Here is a 10,935-nt window from a genome sequence, read left to right on the forward strand (position 1 = left end):
TTAAAAAGGCAAACAAAAATTCGCTTGATGCCTTCGTAAGAGACAGTGTCCACTCCTTCGAATCTGGCTGCGTATGGGGAGACCAGATGTGGTTTGGATTCAAAGAAATAGTGTCGACAGTATGTGATAGATATATAACAAATAAATTAATAAGAGATGATACTGACGCCCCATGATACACACATCAGAGCACTATTGCAGAAACAACGAAAAAAGGATTCTAAATTTAAAAGAACACAAAATTTCGAAGAGTGGCGAAGTTTTACAGAAACTCGAACTTTAGCGCGAAGTTCAATACGAGATACTTTTGATAGTTTCCACAACAAAACTCTGTCTCGAAATCTAGCAGAAAACCAAAACAGATTCTGACCGTACGTAAAGTACACCAATAACAAGAAGCAGTCAATAACTTCACTAGACAATAACAATAGTGAAGTTGCTGATGACAGTGCCACTAAAGCAAAGTTACTGAACTAGGTTTTCAGAAATTCCTTTACCAAATAAGACGAAGTAAATATTCCTGAATTCCAATCAAGAACAACTGCCAGTACGAGTAACTTACAAGTTCATATCCAAGGTGTAGTGAAGCAGCTTAAATCACCTAACAAAAAGCAAGGCCCTCGGGTCAGATTGCATATCAGTCAGGTTCCTTTTAGAGTATGGTGATACAGTAGCTCCATATTTAGCAGTCATATACAAACGGTCCTTGTCGAAAGGTCCGTACCTGAAGACTGGAAAGTTTGCATAAGTCACACCAGTACCCAAGAAGGGAAATACAGGTAATCCGCTGAATTATATACCCATATCACTAACATCGATTTCCTGCAGAATTTTACTGTGTTCGAACATTATGAATTACCTCGAAGAAAACGATACGTTGACAAACAGCCAATATGGGTTCAGAAAATATTGTTATTGTGAAACACAGCTTGCTTATTATTCTCACAAAGTAATGAGCGCTGTCGATAGGGGATGTCAAATTGATACCATATTATTAGCTTTCCAGAAGGCTTTTGACACTGTTCCTTACAAGCGACTTCAAATCAAATTGAGTGCTGTGAACTATCACCTCAGTTGTGCGACTGGATTCGCGATTTCCTGTCAGAAAGGTAACAAATCGTAGTAATTGGAGGAAAGTCATCTAGTTACCCAGAAGTAATATCTGGCGTTCCCCGAGGGAGTATTATGGTCTCTCTGCTGTTCCTGATCTACATAAACGACATAGGGGACAATCTGAGCAGCTCTCTTAGACTGTGTTCAGGTGGTGTTGTCATTTACAGTCTTTTAAAGTCATATAGTCGATCAAAACCAATTGCAAAATTATTTAGTGAAAATATAGTGTGAAGTCATCCATATGAGTATGAAAAGGAATTCGCTAAGTTTTGGTTACACGATAAATCACATAGAGCTATAGGCTTTAAGGACAACTAAACACCTTGGGGTTATAATTACGTAGATAATGTTGTGGGGAAAGCAAACCAAAGACTGCGATTCATTGCCAGAACACTTAGAAAAAGCAAGTGTACTGGAAAGACTGCTTACACTAAAATTGTCCCTCCTCTTCTGGAGTATTGATGCTTGGGGTGGGAACCGAATCACATAGGACTGACGGTTTGTGGAGGGAGTGCTATGGATATGATACGCGAATTGGGTTCAAATGGCTCTGAGCACTATGGGACTTAACAGCTATGGTCATCAGTCCCCTATAACTTAGAACTACTTAAACCTAACTAACCTAAGGACAGCACACAACACCCAGCCATCACGAGGCAGAGAAAATCCCTGACCCCGCCGGGAATCGAACCCGGGAACCCGGGCGTGGGAAGCGAGAACGCTACCGCACGACCACGAGCGGCGGACCGCGAATTGGGGTGGCGATCATTAAAACAAGGCGTTTCCTGTTGCGGTAGGAGCTTTTTGTGAAATTTCAATTACCAGCCTTCTCTTCAGAGTACGAAAATATTTTGTTGGCGCCCTTCTACATAGTAAGAAGTGATCATCATCATAAAATAAGAGAAACCGGGAAAATTTAAATGACCGTTTCTCCTGCGTGCTGTTTGAGAGTAGAATGGTAGAGAAATTGTTTGAAGTTGGTTCGATAAATCCTCTGCCAGGCATTTATTACGACTATAGAGTAATTTTGTAGATGTAGATTTAAAACTTAGATGTCAGATGTATGACACCCATTTTCGGTATGGGATATGACATAGGTATACTTAGTAGATATCAATGTGTGTATGTAATTCAATTGATATACTGTCTGTAGCATGTTTCCAGATGTTGAGCTTTCAAAGTGATGTAATATATTGCATCACAAATTTGTCAATCTGCAATTTTAATGACACTAATTGTTAACGTCTCAGGGATCGTGACATTAAGATGGCCACTATTGCATTCCGCATAATTAAAATGTCGCCGCGAACTTATTATGTAATGTCGCGTGCTTCTTCTCTAAAGTTCAGCAATAATTACCTTAATGCTAACTCCATTTACTTATACGCACACAAACCCATGTGAAGTCAGTAACACTAATATTCAAAATTATTGACTGTGTTATAATGAAAATGGGAAAAGAAGAAAACATGAATTGCGTAGAAGGAATACGAGCTAAGGAAATGCTGAAAACGGCAACATGGTAGAGGGGAACGCCAAAATTACAGAAGCGGCTACCATTAAGACAGAAGTACAGAAACATCCGCCCCCAACCGCAACAGTTCAACAAACGTCTGCAATAGCATAGCCGTTTACAACGCTGTATAAAAAGTTAGACTCCATAATGATGAGTGCCACACTAAATAATATCGTAAAAGATTTATCAGACCAAATTGTAGTAACTTTAGACCAGTGAAAGCAATTAGATAACAGTTTTAATCACATATCATAAGACTTTGAGAAGAAACTAAAGGAATGTGATAAAAGACAAGATAATCAGATTAAAACATATTTCGAACGGTTAGCGAAAAGTTTAGACACACAGATGATAGAGAATTTTAACCAAGTTACAAAAGAGCAATCAGAACAAATTAGAACAGCATTAGGTCAGGACTCGAAAGAACAATCAGATGAAATCAATATACCACCTGCTCAGGTCGCGAACAAACAATCCGATCAGACCAGAGGGAATTTCACGCGAGTATGTTCCGAAATAACAGAATTCAAAGAAGTGTATAAGAAAGCGTGTACCGGACACAATAAAGTGATTATCAGACGAAGTGAGTGCTCTAAATACGGCAAAGTCCACAATGGAACTTTTGTACAAAAGCTCACAAGTCAATTTCTGAATTTAGGAGCAAGAAAGTGACATTAAAAAAAAATTAGAACGAACAATGTCAGGAACTTTTCGTCCTGGTTACGCACTCAGGAGACGCAGTCAATGAATCCCTAAGCACAGAGTTACGATCAGCTTCACAAAGTGTAAGCCGCAAGTAGCTCGCGAATGTAGGGCCTCTAATGACGTAGTAAAGAATGAATCAGCACAAAACAAAACTGAATTAAAAACGCGACGTAGCACAATGTCGTGATGAAGAGAATGCTTAGGTCAGTAGCCTGCATGAAGCAGCAGTAACGGGTGCCGTACACGATCCATCACCGATAAACACACACAAAGATGACGTCTTCAGAAATCCATAATTACGTGACCAACAGTACAGAGTGGTGACGGGACCGACCAATCGCGGCACAGGTAAATCATTTCATCAGGTAGGTGCAGAACCGACATTGTCTGCTTTGTTGAGAGAGCCTTCTGAAACACAAGTAATTTCTGATGTCTTTTTGGAGAAAAATTCTCTGCATCTGGTCATTTTCAAGATAATTTAGAGGTGTGTTACCTTTGAGTTAAAACCAGCAAAAAGTGCAATTAGTCGCAGCACATATACAAGAGGATGCCGCCATTTAGGCTACATAAACAGCCGAGAAATGGCACAGTTTCCAAGGATTCTAAAGAGCTTTCGTAAACACATACTGCTCTACGTCCATACAGGAGCGAGTAAGGAAGGAAATATATGATCCTGAGTCCTATAACATAAAACAGGATACTTTAAAAAAGTGTTTTCAGCAATATCTAAACAAGACGAGGCACAGGTACGAATCCAGGTCTCACAAAGATGTTATTAAATTGTTAAAGTGTAAGGTGCAGCACTTATAAAAGAAAAATTAATCCATGTACAAGTGGATCTGGAGCAGTTCTTGTCTTTTTATCTTTTCCTTAACGTCGGTGTGACCTGTGGCTCCGACGTCAAGATTAACTGGCGGGGTGTGTCTTTATGGCTCGTGCTTACGCCCAGCGACCATCTGACGCAATGAGACACTTCACAAAACTCTGTGAACTCATCTTGGGAGATAAATGTTACTACAGATACAGCTGTGTCACTAACGCCTCCAGGCTTATGTCGAGCAGTCGTCGTACCATTAGCGTATCTGAGGACGACTCAAAGCCATACCCAGACTTACATATGTCGTCAACCACGTGTCAATAACCTGCACTCGTACATTCATTAAGTATATTCGGGTACAGGAGAGATATTTTTGTTGAAAGTCGCTTGCCCAGTGTCGGCAGAAAAATACGATATTGCAGTGCCTGTGTTGTGAATTACGATGCAGTGTTGCTTCTGACATGCATGTGTGTCTGAAAGAACATTACATGGGAGTTCCGAACAACATAGGTAATCCAGTATCGTATCGTATACACTGGACTATTATTCTCCCACTTTTCACGCCCAGCCTCCTGCACATAATATGACCCCAGTTACCATGGTATCGGAACTGGCTATTACCTCATGACTTCGGTGCCAGTGGAACCACGTCTGCAACATCAACAGTCGTTTGGTATTACCAGCAAAATGTAATATGGTGAGTGAACTTTTCCTTTGTTGACGAGCTTTTTAGTGCATGTGTGTATCTGTCTGGGCCACGGCGAGTCACAGAGACATCATTAGCACCTTGAAGATGGCATTTGTTAAAACACATGACTCTGTGGACTAGTGATTATTTATAGGGAAAGTTAGGGATAAGTATTTTACGCCAGCGCGGTGTAACATGTTAGGGAATGATATACAGGGCATAAAATCATGTCTGAGGCCTGCGATCATTTTTATGTTAATAATTGGCAACCAATGCTAAACTATCCCAACAAAGGCATGAGATGTTCAAATGACTCTTTTATTAAAACATGTTAAGCGTTTCGGGATTACACCCATCTTCAGACATCACAAACTTCAACTCCTTTCTAACCAACCAAGCGTACAGCCTTGGCAACTCAAAGAAGGTCTCCGATAATATATGACTATAACTGTGACACAAGCAGACTTCAAGACTTTGAGTTGTCAAGGCTGTACGCCTGGTTGGTTAGGAAGGAGTTGAAGTTTGTGATGTCTGAAGATGGATGTAATCCCGAAACGCTTAACATGTTTTAATAAAAGAGTCATTTGAACATCTCATAACTTTATTGCGATGTTAGGGAATGACTTGCCATACGCCAAGGTTGTATCAGCCACATATAGTATTGTAGACGACTTCGCCATATGACACAGCACTGTTGTGAGTCTCATTGGGCGATGATACCGAGACAGGATTACTGTTCTGACGTAACCACAAGCGCCATAACGAAGATTAAGCAAGCGAGAAGGCGGTGTGGAAACGTCAGTCAATAGCCCACTGACAAGAACCGCGCCGCGCCACGAGCGACATCGGCAAGAAGTGAATATAAGCGCCGCTCCTGTGAGCATCGTCCGGACATAGCGCTCAGATCGACTCAGTATATGGACATTAGTGGACAGAGTTGTTGAACCTTGTCTATAGCTAAGTATATTACTGTTTGCATGTTGCCCATCGCTTGCGAGTACTCATTGTAATTCTCCAACTTAAGTATTGTCAATCTGCTTTATAGAAATAAAACTGCTAATGTTATTTGCTTGAATTGTTGTATAGCATTGCGACAATGCTTCATCCCTTAGACACCCTATACGAGACGAGTGGGCGAGACCGACTCAACAACTGGCAATACAAGTAAACTCTGTGCCTGATGCCTACGGCATTTATTTTATTTATTTATTTATTTATTTATTTATTTTTTTTTTTTTTGCTGGCGCCGTAATTGTCTCCGTCGTTATTTCTTGTCGATTTTGCTAATCAGTGTTTTCAGGTGGGCGTTGCAGAAACTTTCTTTGTACATGTTTTTGTCTATTTGTTACGTTTGTGTCTTTCAACATGGCACTCCCCCCCACCCCCTACCTCTCATGCTCAGGTGCGTTAGAGGATACACAGCTAACGTAGAAGCTTCAGTTCCAGACACAGCAGATATCCTACTCTGCTCAACACGGTGCAGCAGCTACTGGCCAACGCTGCGCGTCCGACAGAACAAGCACCGCCTACTACAGCTGCTATACCACCTTTTCGACAATTTGGTGCACAAGAAGAGGAATGGCTCGAGGTTTAGCCCAGTTTAAATCGCATCTCATCGCCCACAATGTTGCAGGTACTGTGAAACTTCCATGATAGGAAGTGCAGTATCCAGACTTAACCAGAAGTTACATTCAAACACCACTCCGAGTGAACTGTTGTACGACCAAGTAGTAAAGTCCCTAACTAACTATTATGACCAACAAGTGAATGTAGTAACAGCTAGTTATCAATTCTTCAATTGCCAAAAAACGACCAGAACAAACTTATTCGAGTGGGTAACAGATTTTCGAGGTGTGACAATTAAATGTAAATTCAAATGTGCTTGCGGTGCTTCATATTCAGATGTCGTGTTGCGTGATGCGATCGTGTACAATGTGTCTGGTGTCAAACTCAAAGAAAAGATATTGAAACAAAAAATGGTTCAAATGGCTCTGAGCACTATGGGACTCAACTGCTGTGGTCATCAGTCCCCTAGAACTTAGAACTACTTAAACCTAACTAACCTAAGGACATCACATACACCCATGCCCGAGACAGGATTCGAACCTGCGACCGTAGCAACAGCGCGGCTCCGGACTGGAGCGCCTAGAACCGCACGGCCACCGCGGCCGGCGATATTGAAACAGTCTGATCCATCATTTCAGCAGGTAGTGCAAATGCTAGGTCAGTACGATACCGGTGCCTTGTCGGCTCATACATCTCAGCAGCCAGCTATTTGCCAGATTGAGTCCCTTGCTTTCGATCGCCCCATTCCGCACCGGCCGCGTGCGCTAACCACGCCGTATAAACAACCTTGCACTCCACGCCAGCAGTCCGCTAAACAGGCGGCTACACAGGCGACCAGAATTTAGTCTTGCCCACGCTGTTATACAGGGCACAAACGCCAAGATTGCCCCTCCCGACGAGCTCAGTGTTACACTTGTGGTAGGAAAGGACATGTACAATCTGTATATTTGCAAGGGTACACACATAAGAATACGGCCCACTCACAAAAATTTAGTCACAAGGCACATGTCATTAATGCAGTGTATTCCAATTCTGCAACTAGCAAGCGTGCAGTTTCGTCAATGATACGTCAGTCGAACATTTTATTCATTTATTTATTTGTGGGAAACGTGTGAAATTTCAGTTGGACGTGGGTGCCTCTGTCAGACTGCTAAATCGTCACACTTGTGAACTGTTAGGCTCCCCACGACTGTCGTACACCTGAAGAACACATTGCAAATTTACGTTCTTTGTTTCGTGTGTTATCTGAAGCAGGACTCAAGCGTAGCCTGGACTAGTGTGATTTTTTTAAACCTGAGTTGCAGTATCTTGGTCATGTCATAAACAGTCATGGCGTACATCCTCTTCAGTCGGATTTGTTAGCCACACGAGACTTGCCAGTTCCATGCTGTACCACAGAATTACAGTCAGTTTTAGGGAAAATGAACTATTAAATTCGGTTCATACCGTATTGCAGTTACATTGCATCGCTTGCTTAGCAAGAATGTCCCCTTTGTTGGGATACATGAGTGTCACGTAACTTTTCAAAAAATTAAAGATGCATTGCTCAGTGATCGACGCTTAGTTCACTTTCATCCCGACAAACCTGTTATACTGCAAGTTGACGCTTCCTCTTACAGAACTTTCGCACAGAATTGGTGATAAAGACAGACCTACTGCTTTCTCTCAAATGTGTTGCCCAAAGCTCAGTGTAACTATTCACAAATTGAAAAAGAGACTTTGGCTATTACGTATGGTGTCACCAAATTCCACCACTATTTGTACGGCAGAAAATTCTACTACTATTCTAATACTACGGCTCACAAGCCTTTGGAGTCCTTGTTTCATCCGATGAAACCGGTTCCTGTACGAGCTCCCCAAAAATTGCAAAGATGGGCTTTGTTGTTGTCTCAATACCGGTAGGAGATTCTGTATCGTTCGAGAGCTAAACAGGGAAATGTGGACGCACTTTCACGTCTTCCCTGATACAGACTTTGACACCTCTGTGCATCTTATTGTCACATCGATGCTCAGAATTCTGAATAGCTTCAATCTTTTCCGCGGAACTATAAGAAAATTGCACAGGTCACGGAAGCTGATACAGATTTAAACATTTTGTTCGTACGAAACTGTCCGGCCGTCGACACTGCACTTCGCAAGTTATGGACACCCAAATAGAACAGATGACGTCACAGTGTCACGCATGTGGGGCAAATCAGTCCGCTCCGACACAAAAATTCTCTGCATGACCTATGTCGCCATCACCATGGCAACGTGTGCACATAGACTTTGAAGGATCTTTTCGGAACACTCGTTGGTTGATTGTGTTTGACTCCTCTAGTAAGTTTCCTTTTGCTGTGCCAATGAACACGACAGCGTCACATAGCACAATTCAGGTTCGAGTCCTCCCTCGGGCATGGTTGTATGTGTTTGTCCATAGGATAGTTTAGGTTAAGTAGTGTGTAAGCTTAGGGACTGATGACCTTAGCAGTTAAGTCCCATAAGACTTCACACACACACACACGCACACACAATTCTGGTGTTGTCATCGATTTTTTGCCTGGAAGGTTTACCTGAAGTAATAGGTCAGACAAATGAATCTGAAACACTCTGTGAAACTTCGCTCCACACACACCAGGGAACAAGCCCTTTAACTATTTCTCGCCTCATGTCGTTCGCACCTATGAGGTGGACCATTGCCAGCGGCATTGCTTCACGGCCGCCGCCATCGCACATTGCTCCACCCTCCTCAGCATCCGGCGCCGAAGGAAGGACGAAAATATCGTTTCTCACCGCATGATATTGTCTTTTACAAAGTTTTTAGCGGTAGCAGACGGTGGTCGTGAGGCGAGATCGACCGCCGACTTGGCGCTTGCATGTATTTTCTTTCAGGTCTGGATGGCTTGCATCTCCGCCATCAAAATCAACTTCGCCTTATCATGTACACGATGCTTTTTTAATCTCTCTTCTCCCAGATTCGAGGGTCCAGAGGACAGCGCGGACACAGCAGCCGCCAGAGGGTGCCATCACGACATCACTGGACGACCCCATGGAGCCTTCGCCTCCTCCACCTCCTCTCGTCCTACCGATAGAGCTGGACCCGCCCACACCGCAGCAGTCGCCGCCTTCTTCATCTGGTTCATGGCAGCAGGAGGTGGACGCATATCCTTCTGATCGTTTTCCGGGAGGACGTTTCCACCAGAGAGCAGCCTGGATGGCGGGGCACGGCCTGAAGCTTGACGTCCCCTGCAGCCACAGCTTCCGGTCCGACGTTGCGCCCACACTACTGCATCCCCTGCGGTGATGGTGTGGGGGGGGGGGGGCGGGGGGCGGGGAGATGTTGTGGTGTAACCACAAGCGATGGAACGAAGATGAGGCAAGCAAGACCAGAGAAGGCGGTGAGGAAACAGCCAATAGCCCGCTGACAAGGACCGCGCTGCACCAGGAGCGACAGCTGCGAGAAGTGAATATAAGCGACGCTCCTGCGAGCCTCGGTCGTACATTAGCGCTCAGACCGGCTCAGTATACGGACGTTAGTGGACAGACTTGTTGAACCTCGTGTAGCTAAGAATATTACTGTTTGCATCTCGTCCATCATTTGCGACTACTCGTTGTTCAAATGGTTCAAATGGCTGTGAGCACTATGGGACTTAACATCTGAGGTCGTCAGTCCGCTAGACTTAGAACTACTAACCTAAGGACATCACACACATCCATGCCCGAGGCAGGATTCGAGCCTGCGACCGTAGCGGTCGCGCGGTTCCAGACAGAAGCGCCTAGAACCGCTCGGCCACTGCGGCCGGCCTACTCGTTATAAATCTGCCTGTTAAGTATTGTCAATCTGCTTTATAGAAATAAAACTACTAATGTCATTTGCTTTCTGAGAACGCCCTTAGGCACCCTATACGAGACGAGTGGGTGAGACCTAACAATTAGTGCATAATTATTTTTTGTGTTTCGAGTACAGTTTAATTTTACTTGTTATTGTTGTAAAAGGCAGCAGTAGATTTCACAAAATGCCAGACACACATGCTGTTACTACAGGTGAGACTGTAGGCGCTTTGTGAGAGCAAGTGCAGATATTGTCAGGCTTGAATTCTCAGCGACAACAGGAAAAGGAGTAGCTACCTATGCAGGTTGAAGCTTTTCAAGGTGTGGTTCAGAAATTGCAGTTGTGGTCAGAGGAATCTACGAGAATAGTATTTGTATCTTCTTCTCCTTCTCTCGATCCATCAGTAGCTACCTTGATAGCCGCATTCTCTGGCAGATCAACACTCGACGTAACTGCGTTCATTGACCATACTAAGTCTATCGCTGGAATAAGTGGCTGGTCAGTCAAGACGTCTCACCGTGTGGCTAATTTACGATTGACGGGAGAAGCTAACAAAGACGTTTTGTACCATGAAGTAGTTAGCAAAGCGGAGACATTCCAACAGTTAGCTGACAGCTCTCTACAACATTATCAGAAGCAAAATAGTAGAAGGTTCTTCCGAGAATAATTGAGTACCTTAACACAGAAGCATAAGGAATCAGTGGAGGCCTTTTCTAATA

Source organism: Schistocerca cancellata, chromosome 5 (assembly GCF_023864275.1).
Source record: "Schistocerca cancellata isolate TAMUIC-IGC-003103 chromosome 5, iqSchCanc2.1, whole genome shotgun sequence".
Taxonomy (NCBI): Eukaryota; Metazoa; Arthropoda; class Insecta; order Orthoptera; family Acrididae; genus Schistocerca; species Schistocerca cancellata.